Raw genomic sequence first — 26365 nt, forward strand, 5'->3', positions numbered from 1 at the left:
GTTGGAAGGTTACCAACACGAAAATGACTGATTTATTTTACCAGACCACTCTAGCTACTGTGCAGAGAAGGTGTGGTAGGAGGACTTGAAGACACCATAGATGTTCAACTGGTAAAGGAAGGTGAAGGGTAGGGAGAGGAACATTGCAGTTGCTTCAAATGTTTAAAGTACTTCTATGAGTAGGAAGGATTTTTTTCTTTTCTATATCCTCAAATAAAATATGCTGAAGTTATTTTAAAAAAAAAGAAATTTTAGTTCAATTCAAAGAAGGACCTACTCTAAATTTACTTTTTCTCTGAATACAGAAGTAACAATTTTTTTAGGAAGTGTGTAAGAAAAGAGTAAAGTATAAATAAAATATACTACGCATAATCCCACTGCTCAAAAATAACTATTAACATTTTCTGTAAGTTTCCAGACTTTTTTCTGTGTATGCAAATATGAATTAAAAAATATTTTGTGTCATGCAGATATTGTTATACTGTTCTGTAACTTAACTTTTTATTTACTAATCTGCCAGGGGATATTATGCATAATTTTTAAAGAACTGCATAGTACTCGTATAAACATGCACCATCATTGTTATAACCATTTTGTATAGTCAAATGGTTTTTTGGTTTTCTTTCTCTCTTGTTATTAATAAGTAACATTGCAAAGGACAACCTGGAATATTCATCATGGTGTGTATCTTTGGTAATTTCCTTTGGATAGATTTTTAGGATTACCTGATTTAAAAAGTATGCACACTTTAAAGGCTCATGATTTATATTGTGAAAGTTTATACCAATTTCATACATCTAACAATTAACATGTTTCATTGCTTCCCAGTTTCTTGTCTGAGAAAACTAAATATGGAGCAAGCTCCATTAGGAGGAAGTGAGTTCCATGTTCCTGAAGGCACTTTAGTAGGTGCTGGAAAGTTGCTTGGATGGGATATTAGCCAGGTAAATCTAGTTGGGTATTTGAAGTGTCAGTGAAGTTTCAGAATTCCTTTCCAGTTTAAGAATGGAGGTAGAGGAAAAGAAAGAAGGAGGAATGTTGAATAATTCTGTTGCCTAGACTCTGTTCTATATATAGATGAATCAGTTGATTTTGGTGATAGTTCACATGAAGCAGTTAAAAAAAAGAAAAAAAGAAAAAGTAAAAACAACAGTGGGGTACTTGTAAACAACTTTCTACAACTTGTTGGAAGTTAGAATTAGCAAAGGCCAAGTAGTATAACTGAGGTTGAGGTGTGCTTCAGACAATAGACATTCAATGTAAAATAAATGTTATATAGATAAACAGAAGGGGACTATTAGTTGTTCTTAAACTTTTCTATGTGTAAAACATAGCAACACATAACCCAAATATTACCATCTCCATCATTTATCTAGTGGTCTGTTGACTTAAGTATGCATTAGTTAAAAATACGAAACACACTAATTTTAGGTAGTTTGCTGAGTTCGGGGGCTACAACATCAAATAGAACATGATTTCTGCCCTAATGAACTTATTGCCCACGGTGGAAGATGGGCAAGAAATTCAGGAACTTCATTGTGTGAATGCTGCTATTAATATTCCACAGCATACACGGCATTTTATTGCAAACAGTGGAGAGGTATCACCATACAAAGGTTCATGGGGACAAATCATGCCTAGTTTCAGAAAAAAAAATTCTGGACTAAGGATTGGGAGATCTAAGTTTACATTCTTTCTTGGATACTATCTGGTTGGATGAGGTTGGGGAGGTCATTTAACCACATCTGAAATAAATGGGAAAAATTATATTTACTTAATAAGGTTTATTTTTAAAAATTGAATAGAATAGTCTGTGAGAGCAACTAGCACAGTGAAAGGCATGCACAAAAGCTTAGTAAATGTTAGTTGAATCATTGAGACATATGAATAGTTTGATAGAATAGATCTTCCAAAGAAGTAATTTCATGCACAGCCCACCAGAAAATCACAGAGTGAGACAGTATTTATTGAAACTGGAAATAGATTCTTTTGCTATAACCAATGAATTTTTGCCAAATAGTATATCCTACATAAATCTGAGGTTAAGATCATGAATTGTATATGAATTTTCATGAGGTTAGGATACAAACTCAGATGGATCGCAATTGGATAGAACTCAGGAAGTCAAATAAAAGTTTTCTATTCATAGCACACACTGACAGGAGGAATTTCTCTTTGCTAATTATCTCATGTCCTGAGCAGCAGCACAGAGATGATTGCTTTGTGTCTAATGATTAAGAAGGTCAAGTTAAATTTACAGATAAATAGAGGGAGCATTCAATGTGCCAAAATACCTCTTCAAGGAAGGACAAAAGTGCTCCCAAATAGTGAACGATTAATAGAAGTTATTGTAGGGTATGTCAGTGGGGGAGGGGAAATTCAGGATGTTAGCCTCTCTCGAGATTCTTCTCTGTCTTATTTCAGACTGACTTCTCCCACATGACATCAAGTCTGACAAATAGAGGAAGCTGGTGCTGTCTCCCAGGCTGTACATGGTGCACTGGGGACACAGCAGTGAACAAGACTGCCAAGTACTGGGCGTTATGAAGCATGGAGTCTAGCAGGAAATACATCTCTTTAAAAATAAGCACCAAGAGATGACTTTTGTGCAAGTGGAAGTCTAGGAAATTAGGACAGGCTCTGGTGTAAACCGTACCTGGCCCGGAGTGCTTTTGAAACATGGAGTGAGCTCCAAGAAGTATCGTCTTATAAAACTGTGGTCAAAGATTATTTTAGTTTTCACGTGGGGTGGTGGTACAGCAATCACCAGAACTCGTCCTGCTGTTCTGCATGTAGAGGACCAGAGCTATTGATTTGAACTCATGTCAGTTCAGCCTTAGATCCCCCCGCCCCAATAAATAAAGCCAAATGACAAAGGGGAAACAGCTTCACTAGTAATCAACAAGTGAACAACTCTTTCCTGAAACTATCAAATTAAAGATTTGAGTGATCACATTCAGCACTGACAGCAGTCAAAAAACTCTCTCGTGGCTGGCAGGAGCAAAAATTGGTACAATCTCTTTTAAAGGCGATTTGGTACTACGTATCAAGAACCTTATAAAACTCCATAGCCTTTGATCCACTGTTCTAATTCTAAGACTTGATCCTAAAAAAGAATCCAAAACATCGGGAAAAGATAATTTTATACAAATACGCACATCACAGAATTACTTAGAACAATGAAATTATGGAAATAACCTACTGTCTAACAACAGAATCATTGATTAAATTATGTGCATCTCCATGAGATGTGGGACCAATAAAACTGATAGTTATAATGCTTCATTGTAATGTTAAGAGAAAAGCTTACTTTTGGTTTTCCATGAAAGAAGCAAATCTTAACGCATTTATAAAGTGCTATAAATTGTTTATTTAACAATTCAGCACATTGTGCCATGTAACATCTAGTACTGTGGGTTTTAGTTTTTAAATATGCACTGTTAATTAATACGATTGTAACTATGTCAAACAAAATAATAAACCTCAAACTTCACAAAACCAGAAAATACTGGAAAGAAATCCACCATTTTTTAAACAATGGTTGACTCTCAGTGGTGGGATGTGTGATGTGTGATTCTTTCCTTTCATTTTTCTTCATTTTCCAAATACCAAAATTAGTGTATATTACTTTTAGAATGGACATATGGACATCAAGCCTGAGGAGGTGTTTTTTTTTTTTTTTTTTTTTTTTTTAAACTTTTCTGAAAAAGCTGTCCTGTTTTCTGGTCTGTTGTCCTGGGTGAAAAGAAAGCCTGAAGCACTGACTTAATAAATAGGCTTCTCATTAAAAATAAATAAATAAATAAATATATAAATAAATAGGCTTCTCATGGTTTAAGAAAGTCAGAGACCCATAGAATCCTAGGGTTGAAAGGTCACTAATTTCAAATCATACCACTTTTTCCAGAACAAGAAGACAATTATTGAGTGCCTACTATGTGTAAAAGCCCTTTTACGTTAATTGCCTATCTGCTTTCCACAGGCAAATTCCTATTCATTCATCTTAGAGAAGAGTCAAGCATCATCTCCCTTATATCCATGTCTTCAGCTTTCTTCAGTCTTCCCCCTTCTCTGCTCCAGGTGATCTGAGCTTGGGCATCTTCTGTATATTTCAGAAGAGATTATATATTGAGAGCTTTCTGAGGGCAGGATCTGTATCCCTAGCTGCTGGCACACAGTGAGCACGTAGACTGTTGAATGAATAAGTGAATGAGTAATTACCGAAGGCACTATTTAGGTGCTCTGGAAAGATGGAAAGCAGGATGAGAATGGTATTTGCCCTCAAAGATTTTATGAATAATTGTAATGTAAAAAGCTAATTAACAGTGCATATTTAAAAACTAAAAAAGACAGCAATTGATGTCAGATGGCTCAATGTGCTTGTTAAATAAAGGGTAGCATGCAATTAATGCTTTAAGGGTTGTTTCTTTCATTGGAAATAAAAAGATACTGGGAAAGTAAGATACCAAATGGCTCAGATGTACTTTTTCTTGATTAAATTATGTGGTTTTGTTTTATGATTTTTTTTTAATCAGTAAAACAACAGACTATTAATAATGATATCTTCTGCATACATAGATTTAAGAAATTATCAGGGAACCTTTTATAGTTTTTTGTCATGACTAATTTACCAGTTCATTTGTAGCTGAACAAGAGTCAGAAAAAAAATATAATGTCTTCCTTAAAATATATGTTTCTTTTTTGATTAAGTTGTGTGGCTGTTAGTCTTTATTAGTTGTTGAGTTATCTACCATATAAGTTGACAAGGTCAGCTCTTCAGAAGGCTTAGGACTGGTAGGAAAGAACTTTATTCACTTTAGTAAGCATGAATATCTAGAAATTACATGTTCTCCTGGGTGGGCAGAAATGGGCTTTTCACTGTTGTCTTCTCCATGAGAGGGGTTATGTATTACTGCAGCAGTGAAGAAAGGAGATCCTCTTATGCACTGTTCTCTTTACCAAGTGGGTGACTTGGCAAGTTTTCTAGATTATGTTTATAGATATAATTTACCTTCCTTTCTCCTTCAACATACAGGTAGGCATGCTAAGGGTAGAACTTTCTAACCTCTATTGTTCCCCAATGTAAATAATGTAAAAAATTCAAATTATGCTAATTTTTTTATTTATGAAAAGTGTTTTCCTTTTTTCACTTTCTTTAGTTTATAAACATAGGCCACAGCCTTTCAGAGCCCTGAACAGATGGTAGTAGAGTTCAGCTATGTGGATTCTGTACCATGAGCTTCCTGCTAAGATGATTAGGGCATGGTGTGAATTGACTGTATCAGTCTGTAAATATCTCTGAGTAATATAGATTAGACATTTTTCATTATGCATAAAGGATATTTAAAACAAACACCATCTATTAAAATTTTTGGTGCTAACTGTAAACTAAGTAGAATATAAACGTTTCAGTGCTGCCTAGGAAAATGTGTCTATGGTCAAGAAGTTACAGAGATATCAACAAAACGAACTTGTTTCTAGTATAGTAGAAAATTGCAAAAAATGAATTTCATACAAACAAGCAAGACATTGAATTACCATAAAGTAATCATCAATTATACATAAAGTTTAATCTTTTATCATAGCATGTGCATTAGGATGGCAGTAAGCTGGGCTCTAGGAATCCACTGTCTTGGGCATTCTTTGTCCACCACCTCAGTGGCTCTTGAGGGTGATGCTGAGATGGTGCCTCATGTCAAATATGGGAAAATGGGGGACTGTTGCAGCATGCAGAAGTCCTGAGAGCTCAGGGGAGCACCATGGTATAATGAGAAAATTATTTATAGTAGAAATCTGAGAACATTTAGAGTGCTAGGGGCATTGACAAACTAGACTTCCCAATAGAGGAAGACAAAGTTGATGTGGAAATTGGAATATGGGCTACCTAAGGCCAAGATAAAGTTTCAGAGAAGTCCCTGATAAGAATTTTTCAACCCCTGAGTAGCTGCCACATGGCAGAAGAAATAGCCCACAAACAATATTTGTTTCAAAAGACAGAACTCAGGAGGGTGGGTGGAACATTAGGGAGGCAGATTTTGATTTAATATTTGTGTAACTTATGTTTTGAATGCTACTTTAGGACACAGCATGATGTAGTGAAAAGTCAGACCTATTTCCAAATCCTGTCTAGCTCTGATTCATGATGGCAATATCTACTGTTGAGACATAAGGTTGGTCAGGCACATAGAGGAACTTGATGATTTTATGTCACTTCTTTTCCACCCCAGCTGTGGTCTGGTCTTGTTCTCTCTCAAGAAGGAATTTCAGCCCTGGTATGCTGCCCAGAGTCAACTTGTATCTTACCTGTAGTACAAGCTGAATTCAGTCAATGTTACCCTGTGATCTTAATGTCTTACACAGAGATCTGTTTCATTATTATTTTTTTTCCTTTTCTTCAGTGCACTCACTGCATCAAAGGACTCAGTCTGTCTATTGAGTCTTTCAGAGCCTACTGGGATAGAGGGAAGCATGAAAGACTGACAATGTTTTCTATTCAAAATGGCCTTATGTCTGACACCCACTATTGCCTTTAGGTCAAATTTATGTTTCTTGAATCACTCTTCTGTTGGTTAGCCTGACCCCCACTACCTTTACTGGCTTGAAAAGCACATCTGAAGCCTAGGGTTGCTATAGCTCAGTGCTCAATTTAAGACTCCTGCCACATAAAGAAAATGTTTTAATAATTAGAGTTAATCTCAAGGGGAATGACGTAGCTCAAGAAAGAATAACCTCTTTCCAAAGGAAACATGCACACAGAGACTCAACACCCATGTGAGGGATGTGAAGGAAATAATTCTATATGAAGGAAGTGCAGAAGTGTAGGCTAAGTCTCCAATAAGGTCCTTCTCATCTATAATGTTTATGAGTCTCTGGGCAATTCTGCCACTATGTTAATACTCCTTACAGGGTAAGTAAGATATCTACAAGCAGCAAGAGTGAGAAGATTGAACAAATGTACACAGGTGCATACACAGGCTCATGGAACCCCTATATAATGCTCTTTTGTCAAGAACTGGTTTGGTTATTTCTTTAGTTTTCTCTTAGGGATTATTTAACCCTGTTAAAAGATGTTCAGCAGCCTTTAGTACACCCAATAACTTAAATATAGAAGGAACTAAATATGTGAATAAGTTAACCTGGAAGATTGCCACCTTCCATTCGTTTACTACCTTACATGACAAGGTATCTTTTTAAGAGTTCATTTGCCTTACCTTTTCAAATGGAGGCCAGAGTTCATGACTAACCTTTTCTTAGTTTTTTTTGCCCAGCTTCAGAAGATGCTCAGTTAATGATTGAAGTCCACTCTTTCATCCAGGACAGGTTGTAACACTCACTGTGCTTGATCTAAAATGTTTCTGCTATGATCTCTGAGACCTGGGATGGTCATTTTTAATGTGTGAGAATAAGAATTTTGAGTTGTGCAGAATTTTGAATTTTTTTCCTGTAACACACAGCTCAGAAGTAAAATGGTTTATATTAAAGAAGACCCTGAATTATCACTCTAGTTCTACCAATTTCTAGCCATATGGTCTTGAACCAATTAATTCACTTCTTTTGAATCTCTGTTTCTTCATCTGCAAATACCATTCAAACTGAGCTATAGTGGTATTATTTGCTTACTGAAGGACAAGGAGATGTTTATGTACTACACTCTAAAGGTCAAACAGATGGGATTATTTTAGATTGAAAGTGCATGTGTAGGAGTCATGCCTTTTGTGAGCCACATAAATCCCATGGGGTCTGGTAACTTGCTGTGCACCCAGCAGGAACCCCAAAAAGGTCTTATGATGGTAATAAACATAGTACCATAAAATAAAGCCACATTTAACACGAAGAGAAAACTGAGAAAGGAAAAATCTAGACTTCATTTCTAGATACTTTGAGTGACTTTGGATAAGTCATGTTACCACTTTCAGGTCTTTAATCAATTTATGGAAAGAACCAAATGCTAACAAAAGGGGGGAAATATATAATAGAAACAGCAGATATTACTAAGCCAATGGATAGGAAGTACAGCACTCTGAAATGCATGGCATCTTGAAATTCCTGGCTTCCCACCTCTATTTCCCTTCCAAAGGATAGAATTCCCATAAAAGCTGGTGTGGGATAATGCTAGTAGAGGCATTTATGGGAGTTGTTTAGTAGGATACAGGGTACATTTGAATTAGGAGGGAGCTTACAGATATTTTAAACTAACCTCTTAATTTTATAGATGGGAAAGTTAGCCTCACAGAAGTTATGTGAATTCTTCAAAATTATATAATTTATGAGAGGGTTAGAACCAGATTTACAAGGTTGTGAGCCAGTGGGGGATTCGTCTCTCTGTTCTGACCTATTTTGCTTATTTTTTAGTTTAAGTGACAGAAGACAATTTTATTTTCTGAATGTCTTAGTTTTAGATGGCATTCTTAATGCCCTTTCATTTCATTCAGTAGAAACAAAATGAATCTAGAAAGGAATTAATGCCAGCCAGGAGCTGTCCATTGTTGGGCATTGGTTTTACATTGGGCATTGCATTGGGCATTGGTTTTACAATCTTGCTACAAGGTACTTGCTGCCCTTAAAGAGATTTCTTTTTCATTCCTTCACATTGTTGATGTTTAGCAAACTTCTTACGAAAAGACAACACATTGTAAAGATATACATATATATAAAATAAAAATGAGTTTGATTCATGACTCATCCCTACAACAGCCTTAACGTAGCACTGCCCAAAGAATAGTTTCCTCCGTTGGACATTAATTGCTGTCAATTTTTTCTTTTGTGAAATAAACAGATTCTGTCTTTAAAATAGATATTTTCTCTGTTAAGGAGTTTTTACTCCTTGAAAGCGCTCTGTTCACATCTGGCACTAAAGGATAGAGAGTGGCTTCATAGGGAGGAAGGGATAGAAATGAGAGTAGACTCTACTTCCCTCTCCATCTGTGCATGTATGTGGAATAAGGTTTATTATAGCACAGTCCAGAAAACTAGGTGTCAAAGTCAGTGTTTGTGTCATCAAGGAGTCAGGGAGACTCTCTCTGCTTCTTGTAATGTCTTGAAGGCTCTTAATCCTTTTGCAAATACATGCTTGGTCATAAGACAAGTCAAAGAAGAGACTTGTGGTCACTTGGATAAAGTTTAACAAAGAGAACTGTCTCTTAATAATACTAAAAAAGAAATTTTCGTTTAGGTCTGGTCTAGGAAACATGCCACTTGGAACTTTTTTTTTTTCTAAAAGCAGAGTGACCACCCCCCCCCCCCCCCGCAAAATTAAGTGAGCAAAGTGATGGCTTTCTGTTTTTAAAGCTACCAACTTTCCACTGATCTCCATTTACATTAAAATTCCCACATACATTCTGCATAAGTGAGGAAAGATTAACTGAGTCCCATTTGACACAGGAAGACACAGGACAGACAAATGAAAATTGTCCCAGGGGAGTGAATAATCTCTCCAGCCCAGCAAATGATTTCTTTCTATCCTATTGTCTGACTTTCCCAAAACCTGATTTCCAAAATAAATGAATCTATCCCTGAAAAAGGAATACCAACTTTCTAATTGACAATTACAAAAATGCCTTAGTCTGCACATGGGTCTGACAAGTGAGTGTCTGGGTTATAGAAACAGAGATACCCTCTTCCCACTGCGATGTTTGTGTTGATTGGCCCTGTTTGGAAGATTAATTCTCAATGTCATCATTCATGAATTACAGGGAATGAAAAACAAGAGGAAGGAAAGCAGTGAAGGATGTGCTAATGTTATGATGTTTTGATAATATTTTCAAACCCTAAATTTTTCTACCAATCAGACGATGTCATTTAAATTTAAGACTGCAATAACATTGGCTTACAGAAATATTTTCATTTGTGTGATTTCACCCATTCTTAATGCCAGAGTTCAAAAGGGTGTGTAAATAAGGTGGGATGAGTTGACATTGTATCACTGACCACCGCACCAACTGCAAGAGTAGCTCAAAACTGTTAACAAGTCTAAGCTGAGAATGAGCTGAGGCTTGTAAAAAAAACTACTAATTAGTACAAAAATACTTCAAATGCAATACTGAAAAAAAGAACAGTAATGGAGACCCAATCATAGCCCAAATAGTGTAATCTTAATGAATGTCACAGAGAAAACAGTACTAGCTAATTGGGTCTACTGACATCTTCTCCATCAAGGATCTTCTCATTGGAAACTCATGAATGCGCATCACCATTATGACTGAACTGAAGTCTTAATCTGGTAAAGTGATGGTAAGGAGATAAATTTTAAAAATCATGCTAAGTATCTAAACTCAGAAAAGTACATTTTTGGAACACAGAAAATTTTTTTTTAATATTTTATTTATTTATTTGACAGACAGAGACCACAAGTAGGCAGAGAGGCAGGCAGAGAGAGAGGAGGAAGCAGGCTCTCCACCGAGCAGAGAGCCCGATGCGGGGCTCGATCCCAGGACCCCGGGAACATGACCTGAGCCGAAGGCAAACGCTTTAACCCACTGAGCCACCCAGGCGCCCCAGGAACACAGAAATTTTTAATATTGCCTCACAAAGAAATCAGCACTGACTTATTAAAATAATTTGTGCCAAAACAAACTCATTGCATTTTTATAGTCTTCAGCCCTCAGCGTAAAATTTAATGGAATATTGGGTTATACATGTAGAAAGAAGTGGAACTCAAGTCAGGGGAGAGCGTGTTCATGTGAATTTGTAACTGTTTGAAGAGCTGCATGCAAGGTTTCATAAAATCATCTGTGCTCTGTGGGGAGGTCCCTATGGTTGTGCAACAAGAGTCTGAACTTGGCTGGTACTGTTGGATATCTTTATTAACAAGCTCAATGAAGAATTAAGAGTAAGTCATGCTTATCAATTCTGTCTCATTCACCAAACTGGGCAATATATAGAGTCTATATACTATGTGGCTGAAGGGGTACAAGGCTTGGGACTCAGAGTTGGATTTTGAATTCAATTTGAATTCCAGCTCCATTTCTATTTTCAGTTGTCTGGTCCTTGACCTCCAGTGTCCTCCTTTACAAGGTAACCACTTGGTAGTGGTAGGGCTGTAAAGATTACATGAGTTAATGTACGTAATGTGCTGAACTTGTGCCTGGCACAAGTCAAGGTCTTTTTCCCTTCTCTTTCTCCTCCCCTCTTGCTTGGAATATAGATTTCTAGAATGAATTTAACTGAGTCAGCTAGTGGTTTGGTTTGCACAGAATTAGAATTTTAAATAATGATTGCTATCAGTGCATGAAAATCTGCATTACTTATATGCACGGCCAAAGAGGACCTTGTTTGTAGAGGCTTAATTCAAATATCACTACTTGTAGTTTCTGAATGATTTTTTCAGTGCTTCTACTTAGCAGAAATTCATACAAATCCCTTGTTATGTGCTATTTCCCCTTCTTTCTATACAAAAGCTAACATAACTTTCTTTCACAAAAGTAATCAATTTGCTTTTCTCACCTAACAGTGTATTCTGGTGATCTAGACATCTAGTTACTCATTCTCTGTAATAACCCTCATCAATTGCTGTAGGTTTTGCAGGGTCAGTAGTTTGCCAGGCAGATGGTGAAGGGAGTGACTTTCCAATATGGGGAAACTGGATGTGTCAGAAACCACTTATTCAATTTTTTCAGCAAATGTTTATTTTGTAGTACTCTATGTGCCAGACCATAGGCTGAATATTTTTTGTTCATTATGTCATGTAATCTTCATCACAACTTTATGAGGTAAATAATATCATTATCCTCATTTTACAGATGAGGAAGTTGAGGTTAGAACAACTAAGTACATCATCCGAGGTCAAAAAGTTACTCAGTAGAAAGACAGCTTAAGAGCTGGTGTGTTTTATTCCAGAGTCATGTTCTTGATCACATGATTGGCTTCCCATATACAGGGCAGGAAATGATCAGAGAGGGTTCTAGATGTGGGAACAGCCTTGTAAAGTCCCCCAGGGGTGAACAAGCATGACATGTAGAGGAACTGAAGCTCTCCTTCTGTTGACAGATCTATGAGTAGTATCAGTGCTTGTATTGTAGGAGCAAAGTAGGAAGCATGGCAGAAGATGAGGCTGAAGATACTGTCATGGCAAGGGATCAGGAACCCAGCAGACATATCTTGTGCTTGGGTCAGATAGCAGTGTGAGCACCCTCAGTCTTCAGTGGGAACTTCAGGAGAAACATGCTTTGTCAGGACCTGAGGCTTGGACCGAGAAAGAACATGTAGGCTATGATACTACAGGTTGTATGGGGTAATTTGCCACAAGAAAACAATGGACTTAAATGTGCTTTGTGGGTAACCTAGAGTGGGACCTGGGATTTCCCAGACAGTTGGGTGGTGACTGGTTTTCTAGAAACTCTGTAAATCCCAGATCTGGCTCCTGCTGGGTTAGGGAAGCATACTGTGGGTAGATCTATCTTTTCTGGTGAACACTAGTTGTGGTGATCATATAATTGCCAAGCATCTTCATTTTTACATCTCATTACCCCTTTAAATTGATTCAATGTGGGAAGCTCTTCCCTTTATAGTGATTGTCAGCCTCCATGAAATCCTATGGTCACATTTAGATAATAAAGAGACATTTTTACTTTAAGCCACCAAACACTATCACATTGGAATCATCAAGATGTCCCATGTAAAATTTGTTATTAGGTAAGCAGAGTAAGATTGGCTTCTTCATTCTTTTATCATGTGGTGATTTCTACTTCTCTTCTCTCTTTGGCTAACTTCGGATTTTGAATCCTTCCTACACAGGGGATGAGGGAAAGTGGAGAGAAAAAGTCCTCAGTCACCTGATCTTCTCTTGATGTTTGAGTATTACCCTCTCTATGAACTTGGGAGGTGGGTGAAAGGAGCTTATTCTATCATAGACACTTTTGTACATTCGTAGAAGACACTCCTCTCCAACTCACACCCAAATCAATAAGGGTCTCTCACTTATACTTCCTCTTGAGAAAGCTTAGCCTGACTACATAATCATCCTTTAGTCATGATGCATCCAGCATAAGCTCCAGCTTCTGCCAACATATGAGTGAACAGCTGGACGCTCCTTCTGTAGGGACCTATGGTAGCCCTTTGCTGGCTCAGCTCTGTTTAGGCTTCTCCTGCATGCTCCCTCCAGTCTTTGGTCCACACTCATATATTCCTGGCCAGGGTGGTAGGCCTGCTGCCCCATCTCAGTACAGCAGACTCCTTCACATCCCTGTGGAGGACCAGCCCATCTTGTCCTTAGGGTTTTGAGTGGAAATCAGACAGCACCTAAACTGAAGAGGACAAACATCAAGTTCTTGGAGTAGTCCCAGTGAAGTTGCTTTTCTTTAGTATGAGTTAGGGATCAGTCTCTCTACTGCTCTTTCCAGAAAATTCTTCCTTGAGTTATTACTTCAAAGATTTCTAAGTTTGAAGTTAAGGCTGTCTCCTGCTCTCCTGGACCAGAGATGGGTGGTTGTGACTCATAGCAAAGGCGTCTTCAAATAAATCTTCTCCGCTCCAAAAATTCTCTTCTAATCTCCAACTAGACACTTTTACACTTTAATGTGGTTAAGACATCTAAGATTCAACTAAAGTAGATGTTAGTCTCTTACTTTGGAATATTTTTACTTCTTGGTCTATCTCCCTGTTTTGAAATGTGCCTGGAGCTCTATTTTAATATCAGGTATATTATAGATATTCTAACCAAAATGACATTTTTTCCCTCTGCTTCAATCAGAGTGCTCTTTTTAAAGTACATATATGATCTTCTGCTTTGAACCCCTCAATGAGAACCCCTGCAGTACTGCAGTATGATGAGGAAGACAGAAGCGCACAAGTGCACACACAAGTCAGTACAAAATCAGATGTATAGAATGCTGAGACAGAGAACAAAGAGGGTAGAATGCTGAGGCAGAGAACAAAGATAGAAGAGGTGAGTGGGGAGGAGCCAGGTTCTCTGCCTCCCAACCATAGAGCAACAACATATAATCAAGAGGCTTAAAAGCATAACTTCTGACCCCACAGTGCCTGGGTTCAAATCTCAGCTCTGTCACCTACTAGCTGGTTGACCTTGTAAAGTTACTTATCCTTTCTGTGTCGTCCTGGTTTCCTCATTTGTAATGGGTATGGTAATAGTTCCTGCACATAGTTGTTGTATTAAAGGAATTACTGTTTATAAAGTGATTGGAAAAAATGCCCGACATACAATAAGTACTACCTAAAATTTCCTAACTAATACCACCCTCTTTGTCTACAGGTCTTGATCTTTGCCAGACTGACTCAGAATTACCCTTTGTTATTCAGCTAAGCCATGCATCTTCTCTTCTGAGAAGCTTTAAATGATTCTAAACATTCGTTCAGGCATCCCTTTTATGTACTCTCAATGTGTTGTATACATATCACTATCACCACAATTACCCCACTGTATTGTAAGTGACCTCTCTGCATAAACTAGAAACACTGTATTGAAAGCAAGGGCTGTATCTGAATCATAATTGTACGACCAGATTATTTGTTATCCATTAAATATGGGATGAATGGATAAATAAATGAATGAGCCATAGAGAAATACTGATAGATAAGGAAATAATTACCTGTTTGCAATTTGATATTTATCTTTCTTTCAAGATAGGAAGAGTCTTCTCCAGTTTGTTAGGTATCTCACAGAGTCTATGTGACATCATTGCCTCCCAAGTCATTTGTAAAAGAAGGAAGTTTGGAGATACATCGAAGATTTAGATTTACCAGCTGAGTTTGATTAATTATTCCATCTCAATATTTACCATTTTTATCAAATATATTTAAAATAGAATTCAACAAATTTCTGGAGTGTCTTTCTGGGCAAATCAACATGACAGATATAAACATGAATAAAATATGGTCCCCTACATCTAGAAAGTTATAGTCTAACAGAGAAGACAGACACATAGGAACTTTCGACACAGGGTGGAATAAAACAAAAATTAAAAGACTGGAATTTCTAAAGAAGAGGGATTTCATTTATCACCATTTCTTTTTAAAATTTTATTTTTTAAAGTGAAGTCTCATTTCCAATTACTTTGTCTTTTCTGATTTTTTATTAGCTTTTTTCACGTCTCAAAGTTAACTCTATTAATTGTGCCTGAAGAACAATTTCTTAATGATATAGTTCACACAGAAATCAAAAGCCTATTTTACAACAGTCCTTTGTTTCTCTTTTTCTAAATGCACTTTTCTCATCTTTTGAATAAGCCTAGACTAATTTGTATAACATTTGGGTTCCCTGTATAGGATATCAGTGATGTCAGTGTAGAATTTTAGAACTCAGAAGAAATTCAGAGGTCATGCAGTATTAACTCCCTCTTTCTTTCTCTTTTCATTTTCTTTCTTTCTTTCTTTCTTCTCTCTCTCTCTCTTTCTCTTTTTCCTTTTTACTTTACTTTATTTTTTTTTTTTTTCATAAAAATCTGAAAGAGGCCTAACTTGAACAGCACAGCTAGTTACTAGAATAGGCAAAAGAAACTCTGACATCCTGATGCCCAGTAAAACTATTTTTTCCATGAATACCACACTGCTTCTAGAATAATTTTAGACTATAGGAAATGCAGTCCTTGGGAAGATATTTATAACAAGTCTCTGGCTCATTTAGCATGTCGTTGTTTGGGATATCCAGCTGCATGCTTTGTTCTTGTCGGTAATAAATTATTTCCTGACAATTTGGTTGACAAACAGGATTCCAGCCCCAGTGATTTGCACACATCTTTTAAAAAATGATCAGGTTAATTCTTCTAAACAGCCTTTTTGTCCTTCACTCATCTTCGAGCATGAAGAGAAGGAAGAGTCAAGATCTTCAATAAGAGTGTAAATCACACACACAGACAGAACTCTGTTTATAGAACATTTAGGGTGAAGGTACCCTTTTATGAGCCTTTGTAATCCAATGGAGATTCTCTGAAAGCCACAAAATCTGTCCTCTGCCCTGAAACTAGCTAAGTTTGCTTTTCTAACTTCCCAGTGGGCAAGGATACAAAGTATGTGGACATTTCAAATGTTTGAAAAGCAAAACAGAATCAGGAGGTGGGGGTGGGGAGGGGAATGTAAGGGTGGCCAATAAGGATTCTTTTACAACTCCTATTTCTCTATGGAAAACTGAGATTTCTGGTCACATCAGGGCAGAATAATTGATAGCAGCTGCAGATGGGAAGGTTTGAGCATGCATCTCCCCAGGCAATATTTTCTTTGGTATTCTCTATGGTATGTTGTAAAGTATAGCAGTTCAATATTGAGCCATAGTTTCTCTCCTTAGCTAAGTAGACTGAAACTATTTGTTCATGTTTTTTCACAAAACTTGCCTTGTTCTGTGTTGTTCTTTAGCCCATCTCTGGCGGCCATGACATTTGTCTATGATCAACGTTAGCGATGATGGGAGTACCCTTCGGCAGGATGCGGTAAGCAGCAGAAAGTGAATGAGCACAGAATGAAGACAGGCGGGCGCTATCTTGGCAAAAAACTGGCCTCTTGAAGTTAAGAGCCCTTGGCCTGATAAGTGAGGAGCAGACTTTCAAGGAATGCCTTCTCTTTCAGCTGCCATTGTTAATAATAGGAAGATAATGCAGAGCAGGTTGATCTTTGAGATGTTTGATGGTCTTAGCACAAGCAATAAACAAGTTGGAATTTGAGAGAGAGTCATGACTTAAAATGGTGAGAAAGAGTCCAGTATATTTCTCCACAGATGGATTGAAAGGAGGAAGAGGGGAATTTTTCCAATATGGACCCTCTTAAAAAGGCAGGTCTCTAATTTCTTTCATAAAATGTTTCTTTAAGACCTTCACATCTCTTCCCTTTAGTGAGGAGTTCTCATTTTAAATGCTCTTTTTATGAAAATAGAATGGAAAGGGTATGAAAAGGCTATTAAAATAATTATAGAAGTTCAGGTCATAAATTATCTGTTGATTCAGGCTGTCAGCAGGTAAGTCAATTGCTTCAATGTTAAGACTAATTGGCAAGACTAGAGAATTGGTTGTAAATGACTTCAGACATCTGGATCAGATGTAAGCCATCATCTTGGCCAGTGAGATCCAACCTGCACTGACTATTCAGGCCCCATCTGAGCAGTACACGTTAAGTGTCATTGTGTTGCTGAAATTTTGTGATATCAGTTTGCCACTTTGCTGTAGAGCATGATGTGATAAAGCATGTCCACCATAATGGCATGGAATAATGGTGACTAGCAACCAAGAGGTCTCATCCGAGAGAACACGGCCAAATCAAAAAGTTAGCTAGTGAATGTTTACCATGGACTGGGTTCATCAGCTAACTAAATTATTTTTTGATCACTGTGCTCAATAAAACTCACATTTAACCAGTTTTGCATGCTTTCTAAAGTGCCTACCCTAAAAACTAGCATCCTGCTCAAACTTTCCCTTCCCTGCCCCTTGCAAAAACATAAGACCAAGAATCGTTTATACTTCCATTTTGGCATGCATGTATTTATGTATCAGTGAATCACGTGAAAAGAACCAATAGGTTCTGAAAATAAGGGAACTCCTGAGACTAGAAAAATGCAGGGTCTAGCCAAACCTGGAAATGAAGTCAGCAGCAAGGCACCCTGTTCTGACTTAACCCTCATATCTTTTTGACTCACTTAGCTATTGTCCTCTCTCTGTAAACATGGCTAATTGGTTAAAAAAAACAATAAAACCAGGATAGTCAACAAAACTCTGCCTTACTCATTGACTTTGTCTCGTGACCAGCAAAACATTCTCCATGTGACAGTGGGATTATTCACTTCTAGAAAAAATTTTTAGTCTTTTACACGAACTTCTGGTAACTTTTTATTTCAACAAAGTAATCATTTGAACTGTAAAATTATACCCATGCCAACTATCTTACGTAGTTCTGTGGTTGCCTGAAAAGGAGGCGTTCTGCAAAAATAAATTTCCTCAATATCTAAAGGTTACACTTTTTAACTTTGAAGCTTTATAAATATTTGATTATTTTTGTTGGACACATTTGTAATTATATTTGAAAACTTTCTGCTTTCTTGAACATACTAAAGAGCATATTAAATACAATGTCTTAGAAATCAGGTATAACTAAGTATAAATGTACCAATGCACTTATGGCCCATTAAAAGTTTGGAAAATTTTGCCTTTCAATAAATCTCTTTATTGTCCCAAATTACTGTATTTTATTTGTCGGCTTGTAGCAGTTTTTCTATTAGCTATTTATCCTTGTCATTGTTGGAGTGCTTGCTCTGTTACTCAGTTCTATCCCTTTTCCATTTACAGCTACTAATCTACCATGGTCTAGAAAATACATAGCTAACATTCTTAAAATTGAGAACAGGAGAATAATGCCTTATGAAGTAAATGGGCTTTACCACCTGGATGTCAGGAAAATTAGTTTAGTTCCCCAGAGGGCTTATTTGCTTATGTAATTGAGGGACAAAATTAAAACAAAAACATTATTTGTTTTCAGATGACATTAGACTCTTTATGTGGGGAAATTCTTTGCTATCTGCGTAAGTCTATCACTAATGTTCCAAATGTTTGATATTCTGGTGAGTGTAGAATGAATATATCTCTAATACTAAGGTCTCTTATAGGCATGCAAAGTGTGCATTCTAGCAAATATTCTCAGGTGTCTTCAGTGTGAGGAAAATGTGTCAGAAAGTGAATCCTAAAAAGGTTGACACATAAATATTGTGGCGTATATGTTTTTTTTAAATATTAACTTAGCTATTTTTAGTTACAGTGGGTCCAATAACAATCGTCTAGTTATTTGTTTCTGTTTACACATTCTAAAAACGAGCTTTAAGCCAAAATTCATTGGCAGAGAAAACAATAAATTAAATGAAAATTAGAGATGGACAACTTATTGCCATATAGAAGGATGCATAAATCTCAAAATATTTATAAATATGGGAGGATTCCATGAAATCTCTTGCTGAGTTATTAAAAAATGTTTACCCACTTGATTTAAAATTTTCCCCTCTATGGAACAAATGAAACATTTAATGTGTGTTTTTGACTTACACTCAATATATTAGCTTTTCTCATTATAAGAGAGCACTTCATCCAAAAATCTCAGGATGCTCTGATGTCTAAGGCATATTACAGACTTCTTAACAAGCATTTGTTTTCTTTTATTTCTGATCCAGGAAGCTTCTTTAAGTAGGTCACAAGTAAACTTGAACTTTAATTGCATTTTGAAATTAAGAGCATGTTCAAGTGGTGACTAAAGTTGAAAAACAATGTATGAAGTACATTATTTTCTTTTCAAATAGAAACTTTGCAAAGTCATTACTTAGAAAATTGCCCAAGAAGGGGATGTCTGGGTGGCTCAGTGGGTTAAAGCCTCTGCCTTCTGCTCAGGTGATGATCCCAGGGTCCTGGGATCAAGCCCCACATTGGGCTCTCTGCTCGGCAGGGAGCCTGTTTCCCCCTCTCTCTCTGCCTCCCTTTCTGCCTACTTGTGATCTCTGTCTGTCAAATAAATAAATTAAATTAAAAAAAGAAAGAAAGAAAGAAAGAAAGAAAATTGCCCATATATGTGAATTTATATTCCTTTTAAAAAAATTATTTGGTCAATTTGATTCCTCTTTAACATTTTCTACATTTTTTTTTAAGTTTTTAAATTGTATTAAGGCTGTTGACATAGTTGTATGATCCCATCTGCCTCTGTGGGGTGTGCATGTGTGTTTGTGCACGCACACGTGTGTGTGTGTGTGTGTGTGTGTGTGTGTGTGTGTGTGTGTTTTGGGGGTGGATGGCTGGAATGTGAAGGGTGGGTCTTGAAGGAGAAAATGGCGGTTTGGAGGTGTGTTTTCGATGATGTGTTCAGGGAGCTGATGTCAATCTTGGGAGTCGATTGCCTTCAGTTTGACTGACAACAGTTATTTCTCTTTTTTCTTTCTTCCTTCCTTTCTTTCTTTCCTCTTTTTTTTTTTCCTAAAAAAATTTCCTAACACGTCAAGAGATCGCAGGATCAAATTAGATACACTCAGTGGGAATTGCCTTCGTGTTGCAAAGAACTGTGAGAAGAGTGGATTTAGCCAGCTTCAGAGATAGCTGCTGATTCCTGCTTTGTCATCACATACAGTAGTTTCTTTACCTCTTTCCTGTGGCTAAAAATGAACAACAGTAAATACAGAAACTATTTGCTCTGCATTCTACCATCTTTCTGTGTATTATGCAACAGTTTGGCTAATCGGGCAGAAAGTTACTGAGTTTGACTCCCAGGAGAGAAGCCAATTATGTGTATCTTATTATAAGGTTCAACAAGATCAGCTGCACTTTAAATATTAAAGAAGTGTTCTTTAAGGGACTTTTTCTGACCTTTAATGCAATTCATTTTACAGAACATGAAAAACAAATCACCAGAATAAACTTCCTGAATTGTATTTGTGGGCTAATTCTCAATCTACTTGTAAATACTATTAGAAGTATTGGCTAAATGCTACCACATGTTAGGGCAGAATTCTTGGAATCACAATACCATACACATTACAAAATAAATGGAGTTAGCTACGTCTATCATACTTAGTTATTTCAACTTTATACTTATTGTGTGTTATGAAGGTTATTCCCCCCTGAAGTACACGTGTTGTGTGTAAATTATTAACTCATTAATTTCTGAGCTCCTTATGCCCCAAGGACACAACAGTTTATTTTTCTCTAGCTTGCTGGTCACATAAATGTAGAAACTGAAAGACTTATAGCAGGAAGTCAGTATTAGGGCCAAAAATAAAATTCAGGTCTTTTAGCTTTTAGTGCGGGGTTGAGGAGCTTTTGCATAGGAATAAATTATTGCTATTTGTGGGCATGACATCAATTAAGATTAGGAAAATTGTTTTTGACCTGCCATTATTTTTAATTATTTTAAATTGCTTTAAAGCATAAATATGACATTTTGGTTTGGGGGAAACTTACTGCCCTTAGACCAATATCATTCAATTGGAATTTATTCAATGAATTTAGTAATAGACTGGGGGTAGGATAGAGTTTGGTGGAGTGAACATAACCTGGTTTGACTCTCCATCACATGTGCACCGCAAGTCCAGTGGGAACCTCCTGCGTGATGCTTGGTGAAAGAAGGGTCAGGATGTAACTAGAACCAAGAGGAACAAGCTCTGAAAAGAAAAAAAGCAAGTTTATGATGGCTTTGTATTACATCTTTAAGAATTCTCCAGAGGCTTCTCGAGCTATTTGACATTTTTTGCAAATAAATTTTCTGGTTTTTGTGCTATAATGATATGCTTAATAACAGCTTGTTTTAGGATCATCTGTGTAGAATGCATTACAAATACACTTTGAGGATATGACTATAATAACAAGACAGAAGGTAGCTGAATATAACAATAATTTGACAAATACTAATGAAGAGTTTACCAAAGCAACAAAGCAACATTGATTTAAAGGGTGCAGATAAAGCCAAGGATATAATTGAAGAAAGAATACCCAAATAGATGTAGTTTGTATCTGCTATAGAATCCTTCAGACAATATTTTACATTAAAGCATTTTCTTAAAGACCGATTAATTCTTTAAGGAGTCTCTAAGCATTATTGTTACTTTTTTCTGTCCTTAATATGCTCTGAACACCAAAATTGCTGTGAGAATTGGTGCCATTGTAATCATATTCTATAAATATATTCCCAGTTGCATGACTTCACAAATGAAAAGAATAAGACAAACGACCCATGGATAGTGCATAAAGAGAATGCAGTGGTTTTACACTGGGGAGATAGAGGTAAGGGAGAAAAAAAAACCAGGAAACTATATTTTTATTAATAATGTTTTCCCTTTACCTATGTAGATTTGGCATCTCAACTGTGGAAAATTAATGGACAATCATAATTATGAGAGAATTTAAGGCCTAAGTGGTCATTTCCATAGTAGAACACAACTATTGATTGTTTTCCAGAGTGGCTAGGTATAGTGAGTTAAGGTCTGTTTGGTAGGGGAAAATGAGTAGTGAGGGCCCTGTTGAGGGGTTAATGAGTGATGCTCTTGGTTCTAGTGGTTCTTCTTCCTGGTTGTTCATGAGAATCTTCTGAGAAGCTTTTAAAATAGACTGATGTCCACCATACCTACATGCTCCCTCACTCACTGGCCTGTGAACAACAAGCTTGCTCTAGCATATTTTTATTCAGTTGAGACTGGAAAACAAACAAAAATGCCATCTTGGGGCAAAATCAGAAGAGCAGATTCTTAGTTTGCAAACTCTGGTCTGGTAACCAGCACTGGAGATTACCTAGAAATAATGATGAGAGGAAAAGCTGATGGGAATATTGTAATATAGAGAGGACCGAGATAGAAAAGACAATGGATTAACAGGAACAATGGGAGAAAAGCATGCCATTTGTGGACAAATATGTCCAAGGAATTTAATAAAGATGTATCGAATGTAAGTGAATATTTCTAAGAGACATATTTTCTTCTACGTATGGATGCAAAATAGATAATTGGTATTTCTAGGTTAAATTCCCCAAAGCCAGCTTTTTCACACTAAATTTCCAACAACTGCTAACAACTTCCACTATGCGTTTAGTCAGAAGTCTCTGAAATTGGTACCAGACAAAGAAAGCCCTCAGGCATTCTCAGCAGGCCACAATATTCTGGATCAATTAAGAAAGAAAGGAACAAAAGGACTAAATTGGTAAACCATTGGTGAGACTGAGCCTATCTATGAGGTTTCTACTCTGAAACAAAAATAGTTCAAGAGTTAGGCAATGTGTGTGAGGTTTCTGAGGAATCTTTATTTTGCAAGATTTGTAACACTATGTTATTTTGGCTGAGGCTACCATAAAAACAAAGTCATTTCAAACCCTGCAATGAAAATCTTTGCACTTTTTCTATGTTCCAAGCATAGGGAATTACCCATCATTCTGCAAATATCGGAGGTCAAATTACCTTTACTCTAGTTGTTTCTCTTTTTGGAAAGTCTTTGCCCCTTCAATACCATCTTTAAAATCTCACTCCAAAAGGCACATTTTCTGTAACACTTCCTATAGTTGATGAAAACGATATCCAGGTATGCTCTCATCCAGAATGCACACTTCTTTAATACCACCTTTTTGTGTTGTTTTGTTTACTTATCTCTCTCTCCTCCTGGATAGACAAAGAGTAATTCAAGGAGGATTTATAGCCAGTGTCTTGCAGAGTGTCTGTTTTTAATTGCACTGGAAAGCTAACCCTTCTGTTGGGTAACTAGAACCCCTAATGAGAACTCAACAAATGTTTGTTGCATTAAATTGACACCCTTTGCCTACTTGGAAATTTTCCCTTTGGCCTGTCCCTGTTGAAGCAACTTTAGTTATGTCAATCGAGTCTGTCCTGTGGTGTGTTTTTGTGTGAGTGTATTCATCAGCCTCAAGGGGTGTATGAATCAACTAAAAATATATGAAAACTTTTCTTGTTTTTTTTGCAGCACATTTGAAGGAAGGAGAAAGAAGGTCTATAACTTCTATTAGATTCTTAAAGTGGTCCAAATTCTAAAGGGGTCTAGTGAGAAACTGAAGGCTTTCTCACTGAATTCTGAAATAAGATGAGAATGACCATTGTTATTATTGCATCCTTATTGGAAAATAAAAGGCAAAACGTATGATCAGTGGCAGCATGACAATTTACCATAGAACAACATCAAAAAACAACAACTGAAAACAAATGAAACTTTACTAAAACTAATGGAGTTTAGGAAAGTGGCTAGAAAGTAAAAATGAATTCAGCTATAGATAGGCTTTATTATATTAGTGAAGTCACTTGAAAATATCATGAAAAAATCCCATTCATCAACAATAAAATAAATGTAATACATAGAAATTTAATAAGAAATTTGCAAGAGATCTATCAGGAAAATAATATAGCTTTACTGAAAGAATAAAGAAGACTTAATAAAGCTGTACCATATTCCTTGGTAAGATGACACAACATTGTAAAGAATCCAAGTAAATATGTGTAAATAACCTCAGTCTAGCTAAAAATGCAAATTTACGCAATAATGAGATACATTTTATCTTTCAGATTAGCAAAGCTTAAAAATAGGTGGAGTGGCATATTTTCTCATACATTGTCGATAGGAATGTAAATTGCTATAACATTTTTGGAGGAAACTTAGAAATATGTAGCAATATTTTAACTTTTAACTCCTTAGCTCCATTTTTAGAAATCTATCTTCCGGGGAATATCCAACCAAGTGACTGTAATATTGACATATCAGAAACATTAAAATATTTGTCACTAAGAATTGGCTAAAAAATTACTTTCCATTTATGTATTTTCCATTTATGTACTTTTCCATTTATGTATTGGATTTTAGTGAAATACTGGACAGACATCAAAAGAATGTGGCAGTTCTATACATCAAACAAAAACATTGTCCTTGATATATTGACAAGTGTAGAAAGCAAGTTGAAACACACTGTTTGACATGGCTCTATTTTTGTTTTTCAATAAAAAGTGTGTGTGTGTGTGTGTGTGTGTGTAAATGCGCGGAAAAAGTCCTAGTAAGAAATAGTGGCCATCTCTGGGAGCAAAATTTCATTTTTTAATTTGCCCATTGCCACAACTTTTGAAGATTTTTACAATGATTATATATATATATATATATATATATATATATATATATCAGAAACAAGCATGACCATCTATCTATCTATCTATCTCTTCTCTAGGTTTTTGTCTTATGATTGTTGTGGCTTCATCTTTATTTTTCCCAAGCTTAAACTTCAGGATGCAGCCCTTTTTAGGGGAACTGCCTAAAGATGGGCCCTTGGGAAGATAGAGAACGTTCATTATTTCAGAGTTGAGCAAAATTAATGATGGAAATAACAGTGCTAATGACAAGAGAAGGACTGAGATTTTTTGGTCAGCTTTTACTGTGCTCTCTTCCCCTCCCTTTTATCTTCTGCCTTGAATGGAAGTCTTAGAATATATGTCATTAAAGTTCATTGACTTATGAAGTGCATACATGAAAAAAGGAGAAAAGAGTCCCAAAGATACTTCTCCTTCACCAAAAGAGAGACACAATCCTCAGAACGTCAATGCTTGGCAAGAGCTTCTTTTAGACTTAAATTTAAAATTTTGGATTGAGAGTTTTGCTTGATGAGTAGGAGGGAAAAAAACCTTCCAAATGAAACAAAAATTAAATTGGAAACATCAGAAGTATTTAGAGAGCCTTCGTTGTTGGTTTTCAAAGTAGGTACTACCTCCCCATGCCCCTAGAGTTTTTATTAAAATGCTTTTCCAGAACTACCTTTTCAATGCATAACCTATTGGGCATAAAGAAAATGTTCTCATTGTTACCAAATACTGAAGCACCTTGAACAAACCCTATCGTTTCTTTAATTTTATTGCCGTTTTGATTGCGTGATTATTTATTTCAACATTAGGGAATATTTCTGCCTTTAAATTCTCAACCGATCAAGCTCACAATGAGTTATTTTAAAACACATTCCAAATATTTTATTTCGCCCAGCTTCATGTTGACAGGTACAATAGTCCCATCTTAGCTTCTGTTCACACAGGAACACATTCTGAAACCCAATTAATAAAAGGTAGAGCTCTCTAAGCTCTGCAGAGCCCAGCACCCGCTGAGCGAACTGTCAAATGTTTGCCACGGTACTTAGAGCTGTATTATGGCAAAATGAAAAAAAAAAATAAGCATGGGAGTGAAATTAAAAACTCACAATGAAATAGTTGATTAAGAAAATTAAGCCATTTAACACAGACCCATGCGTCTGTCTCCCGGAGGAAGCCTTAGGAGGTAGCCGTGAAGCAGAGCCAGCTACAATGTTTGTCTTCTATGGCGATGACTGCTTAATTTTATTCACAAAGGACTCCTTTGGCATTCATCTAAATTTTCAGACCCCCTTTCAGATTTATTCATAAGTTCCCTTTTTCCCAGTGACCCCAACATACTTGGTGCTGGGAAAGGATCTGTCAGCAAGTGGCAGATCTGCACCTACACCAGAATGAAGCCTTAGGGGTCCTGAGGCCCAATTTTAGGTAGGGACTGCGGCTGAGCTCTCTGTCTCCCTGGCCCAGACATTTTAATTGCTGGGGTTTTTTTTTTTGTTCTGTTTTTTGTTTTGTTTTGTTTTGTTTTGTTTTTATTTTTGTTTTTTTCCATGTTTAAGGGAGAAGGGGGAGGCATGTGTGATAAGGAAAGCTTTGAAGGGATAGCGATGAATAGACCTGGCTCAACATTACTCCCCCTCCGCCTCCGCTTTGTGTTAAGGATTGTTAAAGTTGTCCTGAGCAAAATCGACCAGAAATGTCTTTTAAATACTGAGTATCGTAGCCTTGATCACGCTCATCTTTTTCAGCTCCATGGCCAGGAAGTTTGGCACTTCTGTTGAGGACACTCAGCAAGTTTTATCAGCAGAATATCCCTAAACCATGACAACATCTTTACGTGTGATCCGGGATGAGTTT

This window comes from Mustela nigripes, chromosome 5, assembly GCF_022355385.1.
Source record: "Mustela nigripes isolate SB6536 chromosome 5, MUSNIG.SB6536, whole genome shotgun sequence".
NCBI lineage: Eukaryota > Metazoa > Chordata > Mammalia > Carnivora > Mustelidae > Mustela > Mustela nigripes.